Genomic DNA, 21,812 nt, shown 5'->3' with positions numbered 1-21,812 from the left:
CTTGCTAACCTAGCTAGCTCTCTCAGGTAGCCTCTGTCTTGTTATGCCTGCTGCACACAGACCACCGATATGAATGCAAACACTCTAAATTAATAAAAAAAATCCTGTCTCTAGTAAGATAACCTAGTGGTCATCATAAATAACTTGGCTAAATTAGCTTAACTAGCTACCTGTTCAGGAGAAAAGTAGCAGCTCAGCATCTGTTTTTTATGTTTCTGAGCTCTTAGTCTTCTCCATCTGTCACACTCACTGCCAGAATTTACTCCATGTTTTCTTAATATCTTATAACATTTTATAACACAATGATCATTTTATCATTTACTACTGAAAATATAACCCTAATTGGTCTTTTAAAAGCCCAATGTTTTAATGTATTTTTGGTCCTATTGAAGATGCAGACCTTTTTTCAAAGAATACTAATCAGCTCAAATGTCACCTTTTTAATGGCCATATTATAAGCCACAGCTCTAGGGGTTAATAGGTAACTAACAGGGTTAAATAGGGCTGACAGGTTTCTAGAAACTTGCAGACCCTCTGGGCGTCATCAAAACAAGCAAAGCGATCTTTTAAGTTCAAGTGTTAAAGTATTCTCTGAGAACATTCGGTCCAGCCTGAGTAGTGGAGAAATCGACATGTTTTATCTGAAAACAATTGGTCCATCAAAACATTCCCAGCTGCTAGTGGAGATGTGTTTGCTTTGGCTTCAAGAAAGTGATAGATCTGCACTGAAAGACAAATGTCAGAGCATGCTGGAGCAGCTACTGAAGCCTGTGAAAAGATAACCCAGAAACAGCTTATATGAAATGTGTTATTAGGTAATATGAAAGAATAATTGTGTGTATTTATGCCCTCCCTTTTTAAAGGAGAATTCCACCAGTAATTTAAAAGTTCTCTATAATTGTGAGATGCCTAAAATGAAGACATCAGAGTGGTTTGGTGTGAAATGGCGCATTGTTGCCCAAATGTACACTGCCTGCCCAAAAAAAGTCTCCACCAGGATTTAACTAAGCAGATGATCTAGAATTATGAACTTTATTATTATTTTGTATTTAGTTATATTTGCTTTGAACATGATCTGCTATTAAAGCTTTGTCTGCTCTTTAAGAAAGATTAAGATGGTGTTAAAAGACAGTGAATGTGGTTTCTCAAGGCGTTCTTCAGAGGAAGTGCAAAGATGAGAAGAATAAAATGAGAGACAAAGAGAGACAAAGGTCTGACATGGGGTTTATTTACATACACACACTTTCCGATACAGCATTCACCCACATAAATAGCCTAAAGCAAAATGCTGAAAATAAGGTCTGGTTAACAAAGCATGTAATCATAACCATAAAAGGGAGTGGTAGCTTTGCCTAAGTTTAACCAATGACATAATCGACCATAGCTATATTGCCTCTAGCAAATCAGCAAAATTGCCTGTTTATTTAAAAATAAATGCAAATGATAATTGTTATACAAATATGTGGGGTATAAAATTCCAAGCGTTGTACCAAAAAAAAAAAAAACAGGGAATCTTTTACAGAAATTATGTCAGAGATTTCAGAAATAAAGTACAATTTTGCAATCACCAATTTTGCAATTAATTTTAAACAATTCTGACAAGTTTCTCTTAAACAGGACACATCACACCAAACCACACCGAATGACCTAAACATATAATTATGCAAAAAAAAAAAAAAAGGTGGAGTTCCCCTTTCAGCATTTTCTCACGCGTTCTGTAATGTATGCTGTGCTGTGTTAGGGTTCACAGAGGACAGTGTCTGAGTGTCTGTCCACATGGCAGAGGGGTTCCTCTCTCATTGCATCACTCACCCCACACTAACCCTACAGCGTGTGGTTAAACGCACACTGTGGTATAACTTCAGAGAATTCTATTTTACTATCTTCGACAATCTGCAGCTGCTACGTTCTCTCCGAGCAGATTTACATTGGGCGTGTGAGTCTGTATATACACTCGGCTCATGTATGCAGGGCTATAAGACTTATTCTGGCAGTGTGTGGTTGAACATTACTGTAACCTCTGATTTACCATGTAGGAGTGGCCCAACATTAAGCCCCTTGGTTTAAACCATCAGCATAATGACAAGGGGGGGATTTTGTGTTCTCCACCCATAACTGTTATTCTATGGGGTTGCCGCTGTCACTCTGTGCCAAATGCAGTAGCGCTGGGGAGCCGCTTTCTTTTTTAAGAGTAATGGAAATGTTTTGTTGTCACAGAAGCTCGTGGTCTAAGCCTTCAGCAAGTTGAAGCCTGGTTGAGCTGTCACAGGTGGCTATGAAGTAAGCACTGACAAGACTGAACCTCCAGAAAGCTTTTCCTTCATGTAGTACAGAGTTTCTCACACTGAGGGAAACTACTTTAGAGGGTAGAGGTACAGCAGCTGAAAAAGTAGCATATACATATGCCTGTATTTATTTTAACATGTTAAAACGTAGAGTGACTGTGTGAGTAAAGGCATGCACACAGAGACGTAAGAAAAAAAGAAGTTGACTGGCCTGACTGGTGCCTGTAGTTCTTAACCATGCAGAACAAATTGCATGTAACTGTGTTACAGGTCCACCAGCATTACATGACTATTAGAAGTCAAATTAAATGATCTTAAAAATATATATCTGGTTAACTATAGGAAACTAAAAAGCAACAGGAGTAAAGAAAAAAGTCAGTATTATTCAAAAGAATCTAAGGAAAATCAGTATTTCTGAGCTGAGCTGACAGAGCTAACCAGTATTTTTTTCGCAGAAAACCAAAAACTGTATTAGTGGTTGCAGGGTTAAATACCAAAAGAATCAATTAACTTAAATTTAAAGTCATGCAAGACCAGCCTTCCATCTGTTTAATTGGGGAATATACTGGAAAACAAATGTCGGTTTACCATTTCAGAAAAATATTTGATAAAAAAAACGGATAAAATCTGATTTAAAAAACTTGTTCAGTTTATAACATTCAACTCAATAATGCACAAAAAAAGACAAATTTTCCTCTTTTTATGGCTACAGCACATGCGCACTCCTCCACAGCAAGGGAGGGCTGACTCTCCTCTGTGCTCCGCAAAACCAGCAAGCTGATTGGTTGTTTCTCCTGAAAGGCGGAACTAGAACCGGCACCATAAGATAATTAAGCTCAGGAAAGAAATAAATGTTGTCAAACTGAATAAAATTGTGAAAATGATGTGAAAGCAATCTGCAATCTAATCTAAAGGAGGTCCAATGGAAAATTAGTGTGTGACCTTTTTTGGCCAGGCAGTGTATATTAAATACTCAAAGACCATCAAAGAACACTGCTAAGGGTTAATTTTCCCGAAGTCTCACCATGATCCCATATGTAAACTGTCTCATTTATGTTACAAAATCATAAAGGATAATTTTTCTCTTTAAGAAAACTGCGGTTTTAAACCAGTTAGGAGGAGTCCTTTGCAAGGGTGTGTTGCAGCTTCATGTTGTTCGTGTTTAAACATCAGTAGTTGAATGAAGGATCACAGAGTCTTTTTCAGAAACACCCTGGGGTGATGACCATGTTTGCAAAGGCAGTAAAGATAGCTTTAAATTCAGCAATTCAACGTGAACGCTGGCAACATTTTTTCCATTATGGGTCATGAGTTCCTATGTGGGAAGCACAAAATACCTACAACTGTTTTGACCCAAATATAGTTTCAACACATGGTAAATATCAGTCCCACATATAGTGTATTTAAACTTACATAACTAAATACTTAAATAATGATTTGACCTCATTTTTTCCCACTGTACTATAGTGTTTTAGGATGTACATCACACACCTTTGCCTTGGCTAGTCTCCAGAAGCTCTGGACATCATTTTGTTGTTGTTAGCTGAACAGGTTACAATGCAAGCTGGTAATATAAAGTAATGGAGCTGTAATGGCAGGCACATGAAAAAGTATTAAGTATCAAGTATCAATGTAAGTATTACCTTTTTTTTAGAGTTCATACACTTTTTTACCAATAAAATGTCCATGATTTGTCCATGACCATACTATTTTTAGAATATGAGTGCAGACATGGACAATAAAACAAAAAATCATGTGATTATAGTAGGTCTAAAACAAATCTGATACAATTTTCACATACAATCTTTAATAATAAAATGTGTATCAGATCCTGAGAGCTCCATTGTGTAGGACTAAATTGCTGATTTAACTCTGAGCTGATGTGATGATCAGATGATGTGAATTTGTTAGATTGAGAAAAGATTTTCTCCATCAATAAACTGAAACACAAAGATTTGTAAACCCAATTTATTTTTATTTTTCAAAAACTTATACGGGTTCTGTTCATACTTGCACTATTACACTACTTACACTATTGCGCTATTGTCTTCTGTCTCACGTATGTCTACAGTTTTTCGTGTTGTATTGTACATAAAGTATCTTGTTGTAACTTTCTGAAAGGAGGGTAATGAATTTCAATTATCTGTATGTCCTGTACATAGGCAGTATTGACAATAAAACTACTTGACTTGTCTTATCCAGGCCTGGAAAAGTCTATTTTCAAATTCCCTGACTTTTCCATGTTTTTCTGTACAAACTCTGTTTTTTTTATATTTTGAAGATTGAACATTTTTGGGCGCTGAGTTCCGTTGACAATGTTTTTTAATTGGGACATGTAATTTTATGGTATTTTATACCAGCAGACGTTAGCTAATGTGTGCTTATAATAAATAATTCCTAATTTCCCTGACTAAGAATTCAATGTCTCTTTTTTTTAAAGAAGTGAGCAATGCTGAGTTTTTCAACAAAAATGGCAAAGAAGTTTAATGTGGCATATTACCTCATATAAAACATAGGCATGATCACATGGTTATAAAAATACCCCTACTAATCTGCCACACTTGTCTGACGCTTCTGGCCCAGTCAAGGCCCCCCACATAGTCACCAATGAGGTGTGTCTAGTTATTAACCACTATGCATGTCTGGAAAATATACCTGTGTGGACCACATTTCAGAGATGCTATTTACATCTGTGGTAGAGGGATGTGCTACCACATTACAGCTACGATGAAATGCACTCTTTCACTGGCCATATGATTTTTTTTTGGCATTCGTACATCTGAACAAAAGTGAGAATAAAATATTTGTTAAGGAAGCAGCATTACGTAGCATTTTAACGTACAAATCCGTGTAATGCTCCTCTGACTGAGGGAGAATAGCATGTCTGCTACTCTAGGCTCACTATGGACCTCACTATGAAGTAGCCCGGACAGCACTGGCCAGAAGTGCATAACTGCATAACCTTATTCATGTAAAATCCAGTATAACCTTACTCCTCAGTTCATATGCTTCTTTCACTTATCTCTCAGTTTGTCCAAAAATGCATGTTCTAAAGGATAATCTCAAGGTGCTCATAATCTATATCAGGAACAGGAAATTTCAATTCTCTATAATGCTTCTTTTAACCTCAAAGTAAAGTATTTTGTTTTGCAATTATGAAACTGTTATATAGACCTTAAGAAGTGGAAAAACTCCAGTGTCAGCCAATGTTTGACTCTAGGCATGGTAATGCATTTTTTCAAAAAGATTAGATCTATGATTATGGTCTTTGATTAAAGCCGGTGTTCAGACAACTCCCAGATGGATTTGATCTACTCCAGGCTTTTACACAAACACGTGGAGTCCGTGCAGCACTTTGAATGACCTCTGTGTATGAAATGTGCTACATAAACAATCTTGACTTCCCTTAGGTTTTAAGAAATTGTGCAATTTATGTACTTTTGCATAAAACAATAGCCACAGCAGTCCTACCATTTTAATAATGTAATGTCTGCATCTATTGTATTATTACTTCTTTTACTCAGAAATGTTCCTACATACATACATACATATGTACATACACAAACGCATTGTAGCAGCTATTGTTATCACTATTAAAAATAGCATGGAAAGTTCCAGGTAAGGTTTGGATTAGTCATAATGCAACAAAATACACTCAAACATGCAGAGATTATCCTAGCAGGAACAAATGCATTCCTTGAACAGAAACAAATGGTGTTTCCCCACAACCAAGAACATGCTGTTAGTTGATCTTTCTATTTATTTTACTCCAGCTTTGCTCATGTTCAGACTGCACATACGTGAACAGCAACACTTCATAGCAATGAGAATCCCAATAGCTTTTTCCAGAACTCATTTCTTTCCAGTCCATAACACTCTCTAAATAATAAGAGGCCAGAGGACATGAGTGGATAGAGACACATAAAAAACAGGAAGTATGAAATACAAAACCTTAACTGTTGATAAGCTGAATAAAGAAACAGTAGAAAAAAGGAAAGACAAAATAAGAAACAAGTAATAGCTAATGAAAGAGAGAGGGAGTTAAATAATACAAAAAGTCCTGCTCTGTATGTGTATGTGTTATGTCCTGAGGATGGTCTGGAACTGGCTGAGAGTCCTGTAACTTTGCATGCCAGTATTTGCAACCACAAGGCCAAACAGAAACCTCTGCCTAACTTCACAGTTCTTCAAACAATAGTTCTTAGTCTTTTTGAAAGTTGTTTTGTATGTGATTTAAATAAGATAAAATAATTTGAGTTAACGTGAAGTTGTGTGAAGTCAAGTTAATTATAGTGACCAGAGATTCATTTCTAAAAGATTTCTAAAGGAAGTAACCAGTTGACACACACTGTGTAGCTACACCGGTCTAATGGAATAATGGCCACGAGTCATACTGATGTCTTTTGAAGGTTTATTTCTCCTTTTCTCTCTCCCTCTCTCTGGTCCTTCATCGGACACCGTGAAAACTACACAAAACAAAGCAACCGTTCAGTATATGCTAGCTAGCACAACAATTCTGTGTACAACTCGAAACACAAGATTCATTGAAAAAAGGCATATTAAACACATTACTAAACAGTATTTAACAGACAAACATTTACCGTGTGCGCCTTTAGACCTCGTGTTAGCTTTAATTGTTGTTCTCCCTCTGCTGCTAAGTTAGTCTTCTCTCTCTGCCTCCAAGTTAGTTCTGACCCATAATTCTCCAGTTACCCGCCTAACTAACTCGCGTCACGTGACTCATTACGCTCCACAGTAAAGCAACACTAAACTAAAAGTCCTCTTTTTAACCAAATATTATTTTAGAGGCGTATATTTATTAACACATTTTACCCTCATTTTTACACCTTTTCGTATAGATTTTTAGCCTTTTTTAACAACCATATGAAATAAAACAACAATGAATGTATAATGATAAATAAACAAAAATATCCGTATTAACATGGCATTCTGACAGTTACACACTGTATTAGCCTAAAGTGATAGTTTGGAAACAATAATCACAATAATAAAATCTAGAAATATAAAATAGTTTTTCCTATATAACAATTGTATTCAGTCTGCTAAGAAACATTCGACTGAAAAAAACTGCGTATATGCTTATGGTGATAAGAAAGGCAAATCCAAACTCACATATCACTACCTTGAAATGACATGAAAGAGTCAAGGGGGTGGTGCACTGTTCCACTGTGCAGTATTGCTTGCACAAACATAATATTAATCGTGAACCTTTTCAGAAAATTACAGAGGATCTGGGTGGATGTCCTACTGTGTCTATGTCTCTATCCACTCATGTAACAGTGCATAAGGGTAACAGGCATGACACACAATGCTAATTTTCCACTGCATTGTCTATGCTAGCATTGTAGCTCTGGTAGTAATAATTAGGCTTGGTTACATTTGAGGTTAAAAAGAAAAACTGCTATAAACACATCTATCAACTAACTTCCTTCCATCCTATGATGATCTCCTTTCAGGACTTTGGCATGCAGCAGTCAATTTTTTGGTTAGTAGACTACAGTAAATGTGCAGACCTGCTGAGCACAGCTTCATACTTCATTCCTGTGTGAGGAAGCCAACATCCTCAGTGGTATTTACAGCAATTAAAAGCGAACCCTCTCTCCGGCCTGGCTCGGAAAGAGATTTGAGGCCTTCCAGCTCAGACTGACGTCTGATTCTGAGCTGCACCCGAGGGCCACAGCTAAATACAGCTCGCCCAGGTCATTTAAGTACAGTGCTGAGAAGAGAGGCAAAACACCAACAGCAGACATAACCAGGGGAGATAGTATAAATAAAAAACAGACACACCAGTTCAGACTTTATCAGCTTGACAAAAGCCTGCTAATTACCCAGGAGATTGAACTAAGATTAGCTCTTTCCTCCTACCAGTCTCTGTGTTTTTTCTTCACAAAACAGCAGTATTTTTTAGGTGAATTGCAGGTTCCGCATGTTATAGTCTGCTTTCCTCATCATTGCCTCCCACGTTTCCACAGAGAAACAGAACAAAGAGCTGTCCTGACTTAACCCTGTGACGAACAGCACCTGGGAACAACCAGAAAACATTTACGATTTACTAAACACACTCTTTAGTCAAAGGAGCAATAGGGAGACAAAAGGGTATGCCTGTGAGATGAATTGTATTTTTAATAAACAAAAAAACATTAGTGCACTAGGAGTTTTTATGATAACACATCAAAAGAGATGCTATAAGAGTCTGAATAACGTTAAAAAGCATTATGCACTTGGAGAGACAGAGTTAATTCTATGGGCCCTATTTTAGTGATCTATGACGCACCAGACATTTGTTTATCTTGCAGCTGGTTTTAAGGCGTGTTGGTGTGTCTTTGCAATACAATTTTCTTAAAACGTACCTTTATTTAGGTTCCAATGCCCTCCAACACACCCAAAACAACTCCAAATATAACTTTGCCAGCCCAGTGGGGCTCTAGTCGCTTAACTTTTAAGGGTCCGTTCTGCCTCTCACCTGTAGCATCTCTCTGAGTGAGGGCTGACGCTGGTCTCAGCTGACTTCTCAATCAGCCCTCATTCAGACCAGCTGGGACCGGCAGGGGCTGCGAGTCACGGCGTGGGGCGGACCCACAGCTCCACCGCCCCCGCACATCACAGCATGTAAAATCAGGATTACTCCATTTTGAAAATTGCATTAAAACTGTAACCAAATTAATCACGAAAATCGTCCAGCACTAATTGTACTGTTTCTTTCATAGTGTTTTTATTATTTATATTTAGGCTCATATTACCTAATAATTTTAATTTTTATCCGAGCACTTGTATATAGACACCTTAGACACCCACTGGCCTCTCACTATTTTTGTTTGGACAATATATTGTCCAAAAATAAGAAATGCTTTTACACAAAATCATCATACTGAATTGTTCACAATTGCAGACTTCAGTTAACAAACATACAACAAACAATATTGAAGTCAGCACGAATTATTGTGGTCTAACATAAATATTATACAATGCGTTAATAAAGTAATTAAGTAAATCTATATCCAGTTGTCAGCGGGCTTCATAACTTTAACTGCTTGAACCAGGAGACAGATTACAGTTTGCTTTACTCTCACTGTTCTCCCTGAAAGCAGACTGGATGATGTTGTCATTGTATGGAAATGTAGTTGACTGTAGTTTTACTGAGTGATGAGTGCTGTGACACTATAATGTATCAAACCATGTTTTTTTGGCTCATGTTAAAGTTCATTCCGACTCAGGGCTGTGGACCCCTGTATGCCATATGTAGCTTCAGGAAAAGGTCCATCTCTGGCATCCACTGATGCCTCTGCTATCATCATTACTCACTGCTGTACACAGATATGGACAAACCACATGGTAGAAGAGAAAGCATCAGAGCAGGGGATAAAGAAAGAAAAGCCCCCAAGGGTTCAATAGCACACAAGCAAATGCAGACAAAAAGAGAAAGTACATAGCCTACACTAGAGTGTGACAAACACATCATACCAATGTTTTATTCTCTCTCTTCTGCTGCATGTGTGTGTGTGTGTATGTGTGTGTGTAGTATATTAGTCTAAGCAACAGAGCTCAACCAGTAACACAGATGGTTTCATTAATGTTGTGGTATGTTCGTTCCAGCCAGTCTATTGACAATAAAGCAGAGGGTGTGTTGTCTCTTCACTGTCTCTCAGATGGACTGATATTTTCAACAGCCTCTTGTAATAATCTAAGTGCCTGTTTATTATACACAGCTAATATACAGAGCGCTTACATCACAAGACTGTTTGACTCACACAAATCAGATATTAATACATGTAAACAGAAAGCGGCACTTGGAGAAAATCTAAAGTATATTACACAGAAGTATAAAACTCGCCCAGGTAAATGCTAAATTATACGCTTACATATATTTTTGCCATCAACAAAAATCTGTGTTTTTTGACACAACATACACAGAATAAATCCGTCAGTTATTTTCTAAATTGAGTCAAAATTTCATGAACCAATATAAAGTGAAAAAAATAAAAAATAAAATAATTTATGCTGACTTCCATTTTTTCCTCCTATTGTCAAAAGGTTAATAATTTAAATACAAATCATTTTTATATGACAGCAACAATACATTGCTGCAAGGTAAATTTAATTAATTAAATTAATTAAATTACTGTTTTAGTGTGATTTTTAAAATGGGATAATGGAGATTCTACATTTCTTCATACAGAAGCTGCCAGAGAGAATTTCAATAGATAGACTATTTGCTTATGTCAGAAAGCTGTAAATAACTATTACGGTATATGACAGTGATTTTCCTATTTTACACTTCCTCTTAACTGAAATACAACTGAAATGTTATGTTTGTACCGTTTATTTTTATTAAAAGCAGCATGTAGGTTTAAAAATGTATCTATACATACATGTACACATTATTACAGTGCTAAGTAAGTATTCAGAAATGTCATCAGTCATCAGAAATGTTTAAACCTAACCTAATAAAAAAAAAAGGTACTGTCAGACTTACAGCTTAGTAACATATTATCTTGGTGTGTCTAAGTCTGCCACACTGCATTGTGAGAGTTGCAGTGTTAATAGCAAAGGCTTCAGTAAGTATAAATAAGTGAACATGTTAAGATGTGGTTGACATGTTACATATATAACTTTCAGAATGTGTGTTCATACAGGAAGCTCAGGACACTACATTTATATCTATCAGTGTATACTGAGTTTGTTTACAAACCCAGTGATTTATGTACTGCATTAAAATGTCCAGAGACAACCTCACCTCCTGTAACCCCAAACAACTACATCCTATTTACACAACTCTAGACTTTTGTCCTCAGCAATAACAGATATTCTCTATAAGCCACATATATAACAGAACCATCTCCATAATGAGAACACTGGAGCACAGCACTTATCTACTGGAGCAGAAAATGATGTTTTTATAGATTTCTAGCAGCTTGAACTAAGCTTTAATCTTTTCAAATGCGTAGTTTGGATCATGTAGTCCTGTACAAAAGTCAAAGAAGACACTTTGTTTATTTAATTTCCGGTCTAAACAGCCATTAAGTGCAAGTTTTTAATCTTTCAGGAAATAGTTCCGGGAAGATTTAATGTAAGAGCAATGAATCTCGTCAGTGTAAAAAAAACATTTCATTTTTGTCGTACATAAAGACGTCTATTTTACATTCATCTATCATTTTTCATGCAATTCAACTTCAAACACTTCTATTGGTCTGAGGCACGATGGCTCATTACACAGTACAACACAGGGCCTGCTGCCTTCACCACTGTCTGGCAGTGCAGCTGTGGTTTCAGTGTGGGATGAAAGGCTGGTCTGAGTTCAGCTGTGAAGGGATGAATTCTATCTAATGCAGTCCTGGAATCAGCTCTCTTGTTGTGGCTTTGGTCGTGAGCTGTTCTGTGGGCTGAGATTCAGCAAGAAAATTCCTGACAGGTCTCTCAAACACACTCAGTGTGCACTCATTATACTTTAGAACAGGAAGAGAGAACTGAATGAACTGAGATCTGCTACAGCGCTGTTTATCAATCTAATGCATTCACAAATATCTAAATATGCTCTACTGCGATCGAGTCCCTGGAGACAGTCTGCTACACAGCACCCCCCCAGCACACCTAAATTAACCAATGAACAGTGAAGTGACAGTTGTGCTGGCAGCTGGAATAGAGCAAAATTAGTACTGTATAGTGATCCCTAAGGACTAAAGTAGGAGACCCTGGGACCTCCAGAGGATTATATGTTGTATTTTTTATTCCAGGATTTATGAGCTCAGATATCGCATTGTGAAGATGCTATTAATTATGATATCTAATGTTATTCCATTGGTTTTAATGCAAACCACACCTATCAAAAGCTTATACCAGAATGTTCACATTTAAGCTTACAATCCCGTGATCATATCTGAGTGATATGTTTATACTATTGTTTATTCTATTTACATAAGAGCCCAATCAATATGGATTCACCAAATATTTGGCTGAAATTGGGAAAGGTGAAAAGCTGAAAAAAATCATATTAATTCATACCAAGCAATACTGTAGTGTTAACTGAACATTAACATGTTTAGACAGTAGCAGCAAAAATGTTAAGTGTTTAGTAAATATTTTTCAATTGTAGATTTGTAATTGCTTTTTGTTGAAGCAGCAAGACAAATCTATATTAAGGTTATTTACTTTATTCTGTAGTGAAAAAGGACACATTTTTCACATTTTGTTTGGTTTTGGTTCTAGAATGTTCATTTCAATGTATGTCAGTTAAGTGCGTTAGCCGATGATATACTGGTGACCTGCAGTTTTATTAGTGCCAGTAATATTTATCTAGCGTCTTTAGGCCACAGGATGTCTGGGATTCCACCTCATAAACTCCTGATAAGCAATATATTGGACTGCTGTTCTGCAATACTGTCTTAAATAGTGAAAGCAAATGTTTACAGATATTTTACAGTAAATACAAAAAATTAAGTTGCACTCAATAGCACACTAATACAGCTTGCTTCTAAAATTGTTATAGATGCACATTTTATATTTTTAGTAATTAAAGATAACAAGTAAAACTAGATTGCAGTTCCTACAGAAACTGCGAGTGTGATTGCAGCGCTGGCTGGTATCTGCTAAGGTGTTGCTAGGTGGTTGCTAAGGTGTTGCTAGGTGGTTGCTAAGGTGTTGCTATGGTATCCGGGGTGGTTGCTAAGGTGTTGCTAGGTGGTTGCTAGGTGGTTGCTAAGGTGTTGCTAGGCGGTTGCTAAGGTGTTGCTATGGTGTCTAGGGTGGTTGCTAAGGTGTTGCTAGGTGGTTGCTAGGGTGTTGCTAGGCAGTTGCTAAGGTGTTGCTATGGTATCCAGGGTGGTTGCTAAGGTGTTGCTAGGTGGTTGCTAGGTGATTGCTAGGCGGTTGCTAAGGTGTTGCTATGGTATCCGGGGTGGTTGCTAAGGTGTTGCTAAGTGGTTGCTAGGTGGTTGCTAAGGTGTTGCTAGGCGGTTGCTAAGGTGTTGCTATGGTATCCAGGGTGGTTGCTAAGGTGTTGCTAGGTGGTTGCTAGGCAGTTGCTAAGGTGTTGCTATGGTATCCGGGGTGGTTGCTAAGGTGTTGCTAGGTGGTTGCTAGGTGGTTGCTAGGGTGTTGCTAGGCGGTTGCTAAGGTGTTGCTATGGTATCCGGGGTGGTTGCTAAGGTGTTGCTAAGTGGTTGCTAGGTGGTTGCTAAGGTGTTGCTAGGCGGTTGCTAAGGTGTTGCTATGGTATCCGGGGTGGTTGCTAAGGTGTTGCTAGGTGGTTGCTAGGTGGTTGCTAGGGTGTTGCTAGGCGGTTGCTAAGGTGTTGCTATGGTATCCGGGGTGGTTGCTAAGGTGTTGCTAGGTGGTTGCTAGGTTGTTGCTAGGGTGTTGCTAGGCGGTTGCTAAGGTGTTGCTATGGTATCCGGGGTGGTTGCTAAGGTGTTGCTAGGTGGTTGCTAGGTGGTTGCTAAGGTGTTGCTAGGCGGTTGCTAAGGTGTTGCTATGGTATCCGGGGTGGTTGCTAAGGTGTTGCTAGGTGGTTGCTAGGTGGTTGCTAGGTGTTGCTAGGCGGTTGCTAAGGTGTTGCTATGGTATCCGGGGTGGTTGCTAAGGTGTTGCTAGGTGGTTGCTAAGGTGTTGCTAGGCGGTTGCTAAGGTGTTGCTATGGTATCTGTGGTGGTTGCTAAGGTGTTGCTAGGTGGTTGCTAGGCGGTTGCTAAGGTGTTGCTAGGCGGTTGCTAAGGTGTTGCTATGGTATCCGGGGAGGTTGCTAAGGTGTTGCTAGGTGGTTGCTAGGTGGTTGCTAAGGTGTTGCTAGGTGGTTGCTAAGGTGTTGCTATGGTATCTGTGGTGGTTGCTATGGTGTTTCTAGGTGGTTGCTAGGTGATTTATATGCATAAATTAGATTAAATGGTCAAAAAAACGCGTACTTACGAAGTTTTTACGAAAAACGTAAGTCCGATCGGAAAGCTGTATACAAGCCCACCATTCCCGATATGGACGCACGTTTTCTCTTTTGAACGAAGTCGATATTTCGAAAACTGCGGCACTAGTTAACCGGACAAAAAACAGGTGGAATAATAATAATAACTAGATTGCAGTTCCTACAGAAACTGCGAGTGTGATTGCAGTGCTGGCTGGTATCTGCTATGGTGTTGCTAAGGTGTTGCTATGGTATCCGGGGTGGTTGCTAAGGTGTTGCTAAGTGGTTGCTAAGGTGTTGCTAGGCGGTTGCTAAGGTGTTGCTATGGTATCCGGGGTGGTTGCTAAGGTGTTGCTAGGTGGTTGCTAGGGTGTTGCTAGGCGGTTGCTAAGGTGTTGCTATGGTATCCGGGGTGGTTGCTAAGGTGTTGCTAGGTGGTTGCTAGGTGGTTGCTAGGGTGTTGCTAGGCGGTTGCTAAGGTGTTGCTATGGTATCCGGGGTGGTTGCTAAGGTGTTGCTAGGTGGTTGCTAGGGTGTTGCTAGGCGGTTGCTAAGGTGTTGCTATGGTATCCGGGGTGGTTGCTAAGGTGTTGCTAGGTGGTTGCTAGGTGGTTGCTAGGGTGTTGCTAGGCGGTTGCTAAGGTGTTGCTATGGTATCCGGGGTGGTTGCTAAGGTGTTGCTAGGTGGTTGCTAGGGTGTTGCTAGGCGGTTGCTAAGGTGTTGCTATGGTATCCGGGGTGGTTGCTAAGGTGTTGCTAGGTGGTTGCTAGGTGGTTGCTAGGGTGTTGCTAGGCGGTTGCTAAGGTGTTGCTATGGTATCCGGGGTGGTTGCTAAGGTGTTGCTAGGTGGTTGCTAGGGTGTTGCTAGGCGGTTGCTAAGGTGTTGCTATGGTATCCGGGGTGGTTGCTAAGGTGTTGCTAGGTGGTTGCTAGGGTGTTGCTAGGCGGTTGCTAAGGTGTTGCTATGGTATCCGGGGTGGTTGCTAAGGTGTTGCTAGGTGGTTGCTAGGTGGTTGCTAGGGTGTTGCTAGGCGGTTGCTAAGGTGTTGCTATGGTATCCGGGGTGGTTGCTAAGGTGTTGCTAGGTGGTTGCTAGGTGGTTGCTAAGGTGTTGCTAGCCGGTTGCTAAGGTGTTGCTATGGTATCTGGGGTGGTTGCTAAGGTGTTGCTAGATGGTTGCTAGGTGCTTGCTATGGTGTTGCTAGGCGGTTGCTAAGGTGTTGCTATGGTATCCAGGGTGGTTGCTAAGGTGTTGCTAGGTGGTTGCTAGGTGGTTGCTAGGGTGTTGCTAGGCGGTTGCTAAGGTGTTGCTATGGTATCCGGGGTGGTTGCTATGGTGTTTCTAGGTGGTTGCTAGGTGATGTATATGCATAAATTTGATTAAATGGTGTTTGCACGTTGCTACGCAACGTGCAAATACATCAATCAGCTATGCACGCTAGGTTGCTCTGGCCGTTCTGGGGTGTCCAAACTTTTGACCCGTGGCTCCATTACACACAGTACTGGGGGGGCCGGGGTGTCCAAACTTTTGACCCGTGGCTCCATTACACACAGTACTGGGGGGCCGGGGTGTCCAAACTTTTGACCTAATGCTGTTTTATCCCATAGCTGCTCCATTACACACAGTACTGGAGTTCTAGCTACCTGTCCTTCGATCTAGCTGCCGTCCTCCGATTGGCCCCATTCATTCCAATGGGGCCACTTCGTACGACAATCGTACGAAATCCGTACGACGTAACTTTTCGTAACGCATATTTTCGGAAAGAGCTCAATAAGTTCTACAGGTCCTCAATTGGTTTCATCTTCGTATTTCAAAAATTGCGACGTCCACGGGCGTGCAAAGTTCTGCCCATTCATTTTCAATGGGCAAAAAAACGCGTACTTACGAAGTTTTTACGAAAAACGTAAGTCCGATCGGAAAGCTGTATACAAGCCCACCATTCCCGATATGGACGCACGTTTTCTCTTTTGAACGAAGTCGATATTTCGAAAACTGCGGCACTAGTTAACCGGACAAAAAACAGGTGGAATAATAATAATAAGAAGAAGAAGAATAAGACTTAAGAAGATCAGTACTGTGATTGCATTACTGCAATCACACTAACTAGATTGCAGTTCCTACAGAAACTGCGAGTGTGATTGCAGTGCTGGCCGGGGTACCCAAACTTTTGACCCGTGGCTCCATTACACACAGTACTGGAGTTCTAGCTGCCGTCCTTCGATCTAGCTGCCATCCTCCGATGGCCCCATTCATTCCTATGGGGCCATTTCGTACGACAATCGTACGAAATTCGTATGTCGTAACGTTTCGTGACGCATATTTTCGGAAAGAGCTCAATAAGTTCTACAGGTCCTCAATTGGTTTCATCTTCGTATCTCAAAAATTGTGACGTACACGGCCGTGCAAAGTTCTGCCCATTCATTTTCAATGGGCAAAAAAGCGCACACTTACGAAGTTTTTACGAAAAACGTAAGTCCGATCGGAAAGCTGTATACAAGCCCACCATTCCCGATAAGGACGCACGTTTTGTCTTTTGAACGAAGTCGATATCTCGAAAACTGCGGCACTAGTTAACCGGACAAAAAACAGGTGGAACTAGATTGCAGTTCCTACAGAAACTGCGAGTGTGATTGCAGTGCTGGCTGGTATCTGCTATGGTGTTGCTAAGGTGTTGCTAAGTGGTTGCTAAGGTGTTGCTATCGTATCCAGGGTGGTTGCTAAGGTGTTGCTAAGTGGTTGCTAGGTGGTTGCTAAGGTGTTGCTAGGTGGTTGCTAAGGTGTTGCAATGGTATCCGGGGTGGTTGCTAAGGTGTTGCTAGGTGGTTGCTAGGCGGTTGCTAAGGTGTTGCTATGGTATCCGGGGTGGTTGCTAAGGTGTTGCTAGGTGGTTGCTAAGGTGTTGCTAAGGTATATGGGATGGTTGCTAAGGTGTTGCTAGGTGGTTGCTAGGGTGTTGCTAGGCGGTTGCTAAGGTGTTGCTATGGTATCCGGGGTGGTTGCTAAGGTGTTGCTAGGTGGTTGCTAGGTGGTGGCTAAGGTGTTGATAGGCAGTTGCTAAGGTGTTGCTATGATATCCGGGGTGGTTGCTAAGGTGTTGCTAGGTGGTTGCTAGGTGGTTGCTAAGTTGTTGCTAGGCGGTTGCTAAGGTGTTGCTATGGTATCCGGGGTGGTTTCTAAGGTGTTGCTAGGTGGTTGCTAGGTGGTTGCTAGGGTGTTGCTAGGCGGTTGCTAAGGTGTTGCTATGGTATCCGGGGTGGTTGCTAAGGTGTTGCTAGGTGGTTGCTAGGTGGTTGCTAAGGTGTTGCTAGGCGGTTGCTAAGGTGTTGCTATGGTATCCGGGGTGGTTGCTAAGTTGTTGCTAGGTGGTTGCTAAGGTGTTGCTATGGTATCCGGGGTGGTTGCTAAGGTGTTGCTAGGTGGTTGCTAGGTGGTTGCTAGGGTGTTGCTAGGTGGTTGCTAAGGTGTTGCTATGGTATCCGGGGTGGTTGCTAAGGTGTTGCTAGGTGGTTGCTAGGTGGTTGCTAGGGTGTTGCTAGGCGGTTGCTAAGGTGTTGCTATGGTATCCGGGGTGGTTGCTAAGGTGTTGCTAGGTGGTTGCTAGGTGGTTGCTAGGGTGTTGCTAGGCGGTTGCTAAGGTGTTGCTATGGTATCCGGGGTGGTTGCTAAGGTGTTGCTAGGTGGTTGCTAGGTGGTTGCTAGGGTATTGCTAGGCGGTTGCTAAGGTGTTGCTATGGTATCCGGGGTGGTTGCTAAGGTGTTGCTAAGTGGTTGGTAGGTGGTTGCTAAGGTGTTGCTAGGCGGTTGCTAAGCTGTTGCTATGGTATCCGGGGTGGTTGCTAAGGTGTTGCTAGGTGGTTGCTAGGTGGTTGCTAGGGTGTTGCTAGGCGGTTGCTAGGGTGTTGCTATGGTATCCGGGATGGTTGCTAAGGTGTTGCTAGGTGGTTGCTAGGTGGTTGCTAGGGTGTTGCTAGGCGGTTGCTAGGGTGTTGCTAGGCGGTTGCTAGGGTGTTGCTATGGTATCCGGGGTGGTTGCTATGGTGTTTCTAGGTGGTTGCTAGGTGATTTATATGCATAAATTAGATTAAATGGTGTTTGCACGTTGCTACGCAACGTGCAAATACATCAATCAGCTATGCACGCTAGGTTGCTCTGGCCGTTCGGGGGTGTCCAAACTTTTGACCCGTGGCTCCATTACACACAGTACTGGGGGGCCGGGGTGTCCAAACTTTTGACCCATGGCTCCATTACACACAGTACTGGGGGGCCGGGGTGTCCAAACTTTTGACCTAATGCTGTTTTATCCCATAGCTGCTCCATACACTCACAGTACTGGAGTTCTAGCTACCTGTCCTTCGATCTAGCTGCCGTCCTCCGATTGGCCCCATTCATTCCTATGGGGCCACTTCGTACGACATTCGTACGAAATCCGTACGTCGTAACTTTTCGTAACGCATATTTTCGGAAAGAGCTCAATAAGTTCTACAGGTCCTCAATTGGTTTCATCTTCGTATCTCAAAAATTGCGACGTCCACGGGCGTGCAAAGTTCTGCCCATTCATTTTCAATGCGCGAAAAAACGCGTACTTACGAAGTTTTTACGAAAAACGTAATTCCGATCGGAAAGCTGTATACAAGCCCACCATTCCCGATAAGGACGCACGTTTTCTCTTTTGAACGAAGTCGATATTTCGAAAACTGCGGCACTAGTTAACCGGACAAAAAACAGGTGGAACTAGATTGCAGTTCCTACAGAAACTGCGAGTGTGATTGCAGTGCTGGCTGGTATCTGCTATGGTGTTGCTAAGGTGTTGCTAAGTGGTTGCTAAGGTGTGGCTATGGTATCCGGGGTGGTTGCTAAGGTGTTGCTAAGTGGTTGCTAGGTGGTTGCTAAGGTGTTGCTAGGCGGTTGCTAAGGTGTTGCTATGGTATCTGGGGTGGTTGCTAAGGTGTTGCTAGGTGGTTGCTAAGGTGTTGCTAGGCGGTTGCTAAGGTGTTGCTATGGTATCCAGGGTGGTTGCTAAGGTGTTGCTAGGTGGTTGCTAGGTGGTTGCTAAGGTGTTGCTAGGCGGTTGCTAAGGTGTTGCTATGGTATCCGGGGTGGTTGCTAAGGTGTTGCTAGGTGGTTGCTAGGTGGTTGCTAAGGTGTTGCTAGGCGGTTGCTAAGGTGTTGCTATGGTATCCGGGGTGGTTGCTAAGGTGTTGCTAGGTGGTTGCTAGGGTGTTGCTATGGTATCCGGGGTGGTTGCTAAGGTGTTGCTAGGTGGTTGCTAGGTGGTTGCTAGGGTGTTGCTAGGCGGTTGCTAAGGTGTTGCTATGGTATCCGGGGTGGTTGCTAAGGTGTTGCTAGGTGGTTGCTAAGGTGTTGCTAGGCGGTTGCTAAGGTGTTGCTATGGTATCCGGGGTGGTTGCTAAGGTGTTGCTAGGTGGTTGCTAAGGTGTTGCTAGGCGGTTGCTAAGGTGTTGCTATGGTATCCGGGGTGGTTGCTAAGGTGTTGCTAGGTGGTTGCTAGGGTGTTGCTAGGCGGTTGCTAAGGTGTTGCTATGGTATCCGGGGTGGTTGCTAAGGTGTTGCTAGGTGGTTGCTAGGGTGTTGCTAGGCGGTTGCTAAGGTGTTGCTATGGTATCCGGGGTGGTTGCTAAGGTGTTGCTAGGTGGTTGCTAGGTGGTTGCTAGGGTGTTGCTAGGCGGTTGCTAAGGTGTTGCTATGGTATCCGGGGTGGTTGCTAAGGTGTTGCTAGGTGGTTGCTAGGTGGTTGCTAGGGTGTTGCTAGGCGGTTGCTAAGGTGTTGCTATGGTATCCGGGGTGGTTGCTAAGGTGTTGCTAGGTGGTTGCTAGGTGGTTGCTAGGGTGTTGCTAGGCGGTTGCTAAGGTGTTGCTATGGTATCCGGGGTGGTTGCTAAGGTGTTGCTAGGTGGTTGCTAGGTGGTTGCTAGGGTGTTGCTAGGCGGTTGCTAAGGTGTTGCTATGGTATCCGGGGTGTTTGCTAAGGTGTTGCTAGGTGGTTGCTAGGGTGTTGCTAGGCGGTTGCTAAGGTGTTGCTATGGTATCCGGGGTGGTTGCTAAGGTGTTGCTAGGTGGTTGCTAGGTGGTTGCTAGGGTGTTGCTAGGGGGTTGCTAAGGTGTTGCTATGGTATCTGGGGTGGTTGCTAAGGTGTTGCTAGATGGTTGCTAGGTGGTTGCTATGGTGTTGCTAGGCGGTTGCTAAGGTGTTGCTATGGTATCCGGGGTGGTTGCTATGGTGTTTCTAGGTGGTTGCTAGGTGATGTATATGCATAAATTTGATTAAATGGTGTTTGCACGTTGCTACGCAACGTGCAAATACATCAATCAGCTATGCACGCTAGGTTGCTCTGGCCGTTCGGGGGTGTCCAAACTTTTGACCCGTGGCTCCATTACACACAGTACTGGGGGGCCGGGGTGTCCAAACTTTTGACCCGTGGCTCCATTACACACAGTACTGGGGGGCCGGGGTGTCCAAACTTTTGACCTAACGCTGATTTATCCCATAGCTGCTCCATTACACACAGTACTGGAGTTCTAGCTACCTGTCCTTCGATCTAGCTGCCGTCCTCCGATTGGCCCCATTCATTCCAATGGGGCCACTTCGTACGACATTCGTACGAAATCCGTACGTCGTAACTTTTCGTAACGCATATTTTCGGAAAGAGCTCAATAAGTTCTACAGGTCCTCAATTGGTTTCATCTTAGTATTTCAAAAATTGCGACGTCCACGGGCGTGCAAAGTTCTGCCCATTCATTTTCAATGGGCAAAAAAACGCGTACTTACGAAGTTTTTACGAAAAACGTAAGTCCGATCGGAAAGCTGTATACAAGCCCACCATTCCCGATATGGACGCACGTTTTCTCTTTTGAACGAAGTCGATATTTCGAAAACTGCGGCACTAGTTAACCGGACAAAAAACAGGTGGAATAATAATAATAACTAGATTGCAGTTCCTACAGAAACTGCGAGTGTGATTGCAGTGCTGGCTGGTATCTGCTGTGGTGTTGCTAAGGTGTTGCTAAGTGGTTGCTAAGGTGTGGCTATGGTATCCGGGGTGGTTGCTAAGGTGTTGCTAAGTGGTTGCTAGGTGGTTGCTAAGGTGTTGCTAGGCGGTTGCTAAGGTGTTGCTATGGTATCTGGGGTGGTTGCTAAGGTGTTGCTAGGTGGTTGCTAAGGTGTTGCTAGGCGGTTGCTAAGGTGTTGCTATGGTATCCGGGGTGGTTGCTAAGGTGTTGCTAGCTGGTTGCTAGGTGGTTGCTAAGGTGTTGCTAGGCGGTTGCTAAGGTGTTGCTATGGTATCCGGGGTGGTTGCTAAGGTGTTGCTAGGTGGTTGCTAGGTGGTTGCTAAGTTGTTGCTAGGCGGTTGCTAAGGTGTTGCTATGGTATCCGGGGTGGTTGCTAAGGTGTTGCTAGGTGGTTGCTAGGGTGTTGCTAGGCGGTTGCTAAGGTGTTGCTATGGTATCCGGGGTGGTTGCTAAGGTGTTGCTAGGTGGTTGCTAGGTGGTTGCTAGGGTGTTGCTAGGCGGTTGCTAAGGTGTTGCTATGGTATCCGGGGTGGTTGCTAAGGTGTTGCTAGGTGGTTGCTAGGTGGTTGCTAGGGTGTTGCTAGGCGG

At 42.2% G+C, this 21,812-nt stretch overlaps 1 protein-coding gene and 1 long non-coding RNA gene across 2 annotated transcripts in view; both read right to left on the bottom strand.

Annotated features, from left to right (window-relative positions):
- usta (uronyl 2-sulfotransferase a) overlaps positions 1-21,812 on the bottom strand; it is a 136,992-nt gene that overhangs the window by 59,469 nt on the left and 55,711 nt on the right. The gene's annotated exons all lie outside the window — the stretch shown is intronic.
- LOC125802332 (uncharacterized) lies at positions 6,680-7,241 on the bottom strand. Its single transcript, XR_007439366.1, has 2 exons — positions 6,887-7,241; positions 6,680-6,751 (listed from the first exon to the last, which is right to left on the bottom strand). It is a non-coding gene; the product is annotated as an uncharacterized LOC125802332 (long non-coding RNA).

This window comes from Astyanax mexicanus, chromosome 1, assembly GCF_023375975.1.
Source record: "Astyanax mexicanus isolate ESR-SI-001 chromosome 1, AstMex3_surface, whole genome shotgun sequence".
NCBI classification, from domain to species: domain Eukaryota; kingdom Metazoa; phylum Chordata; class Actinopteri; order Characiformes; family Acestrorhamphidae; genus Astyanax; species Astyanax mexicanus.
The sequence above is the reverse complement of the archived record's forward strand: the minus strand, read 5'-3'. Positions and strand labels throughout refer to the sequence as shown.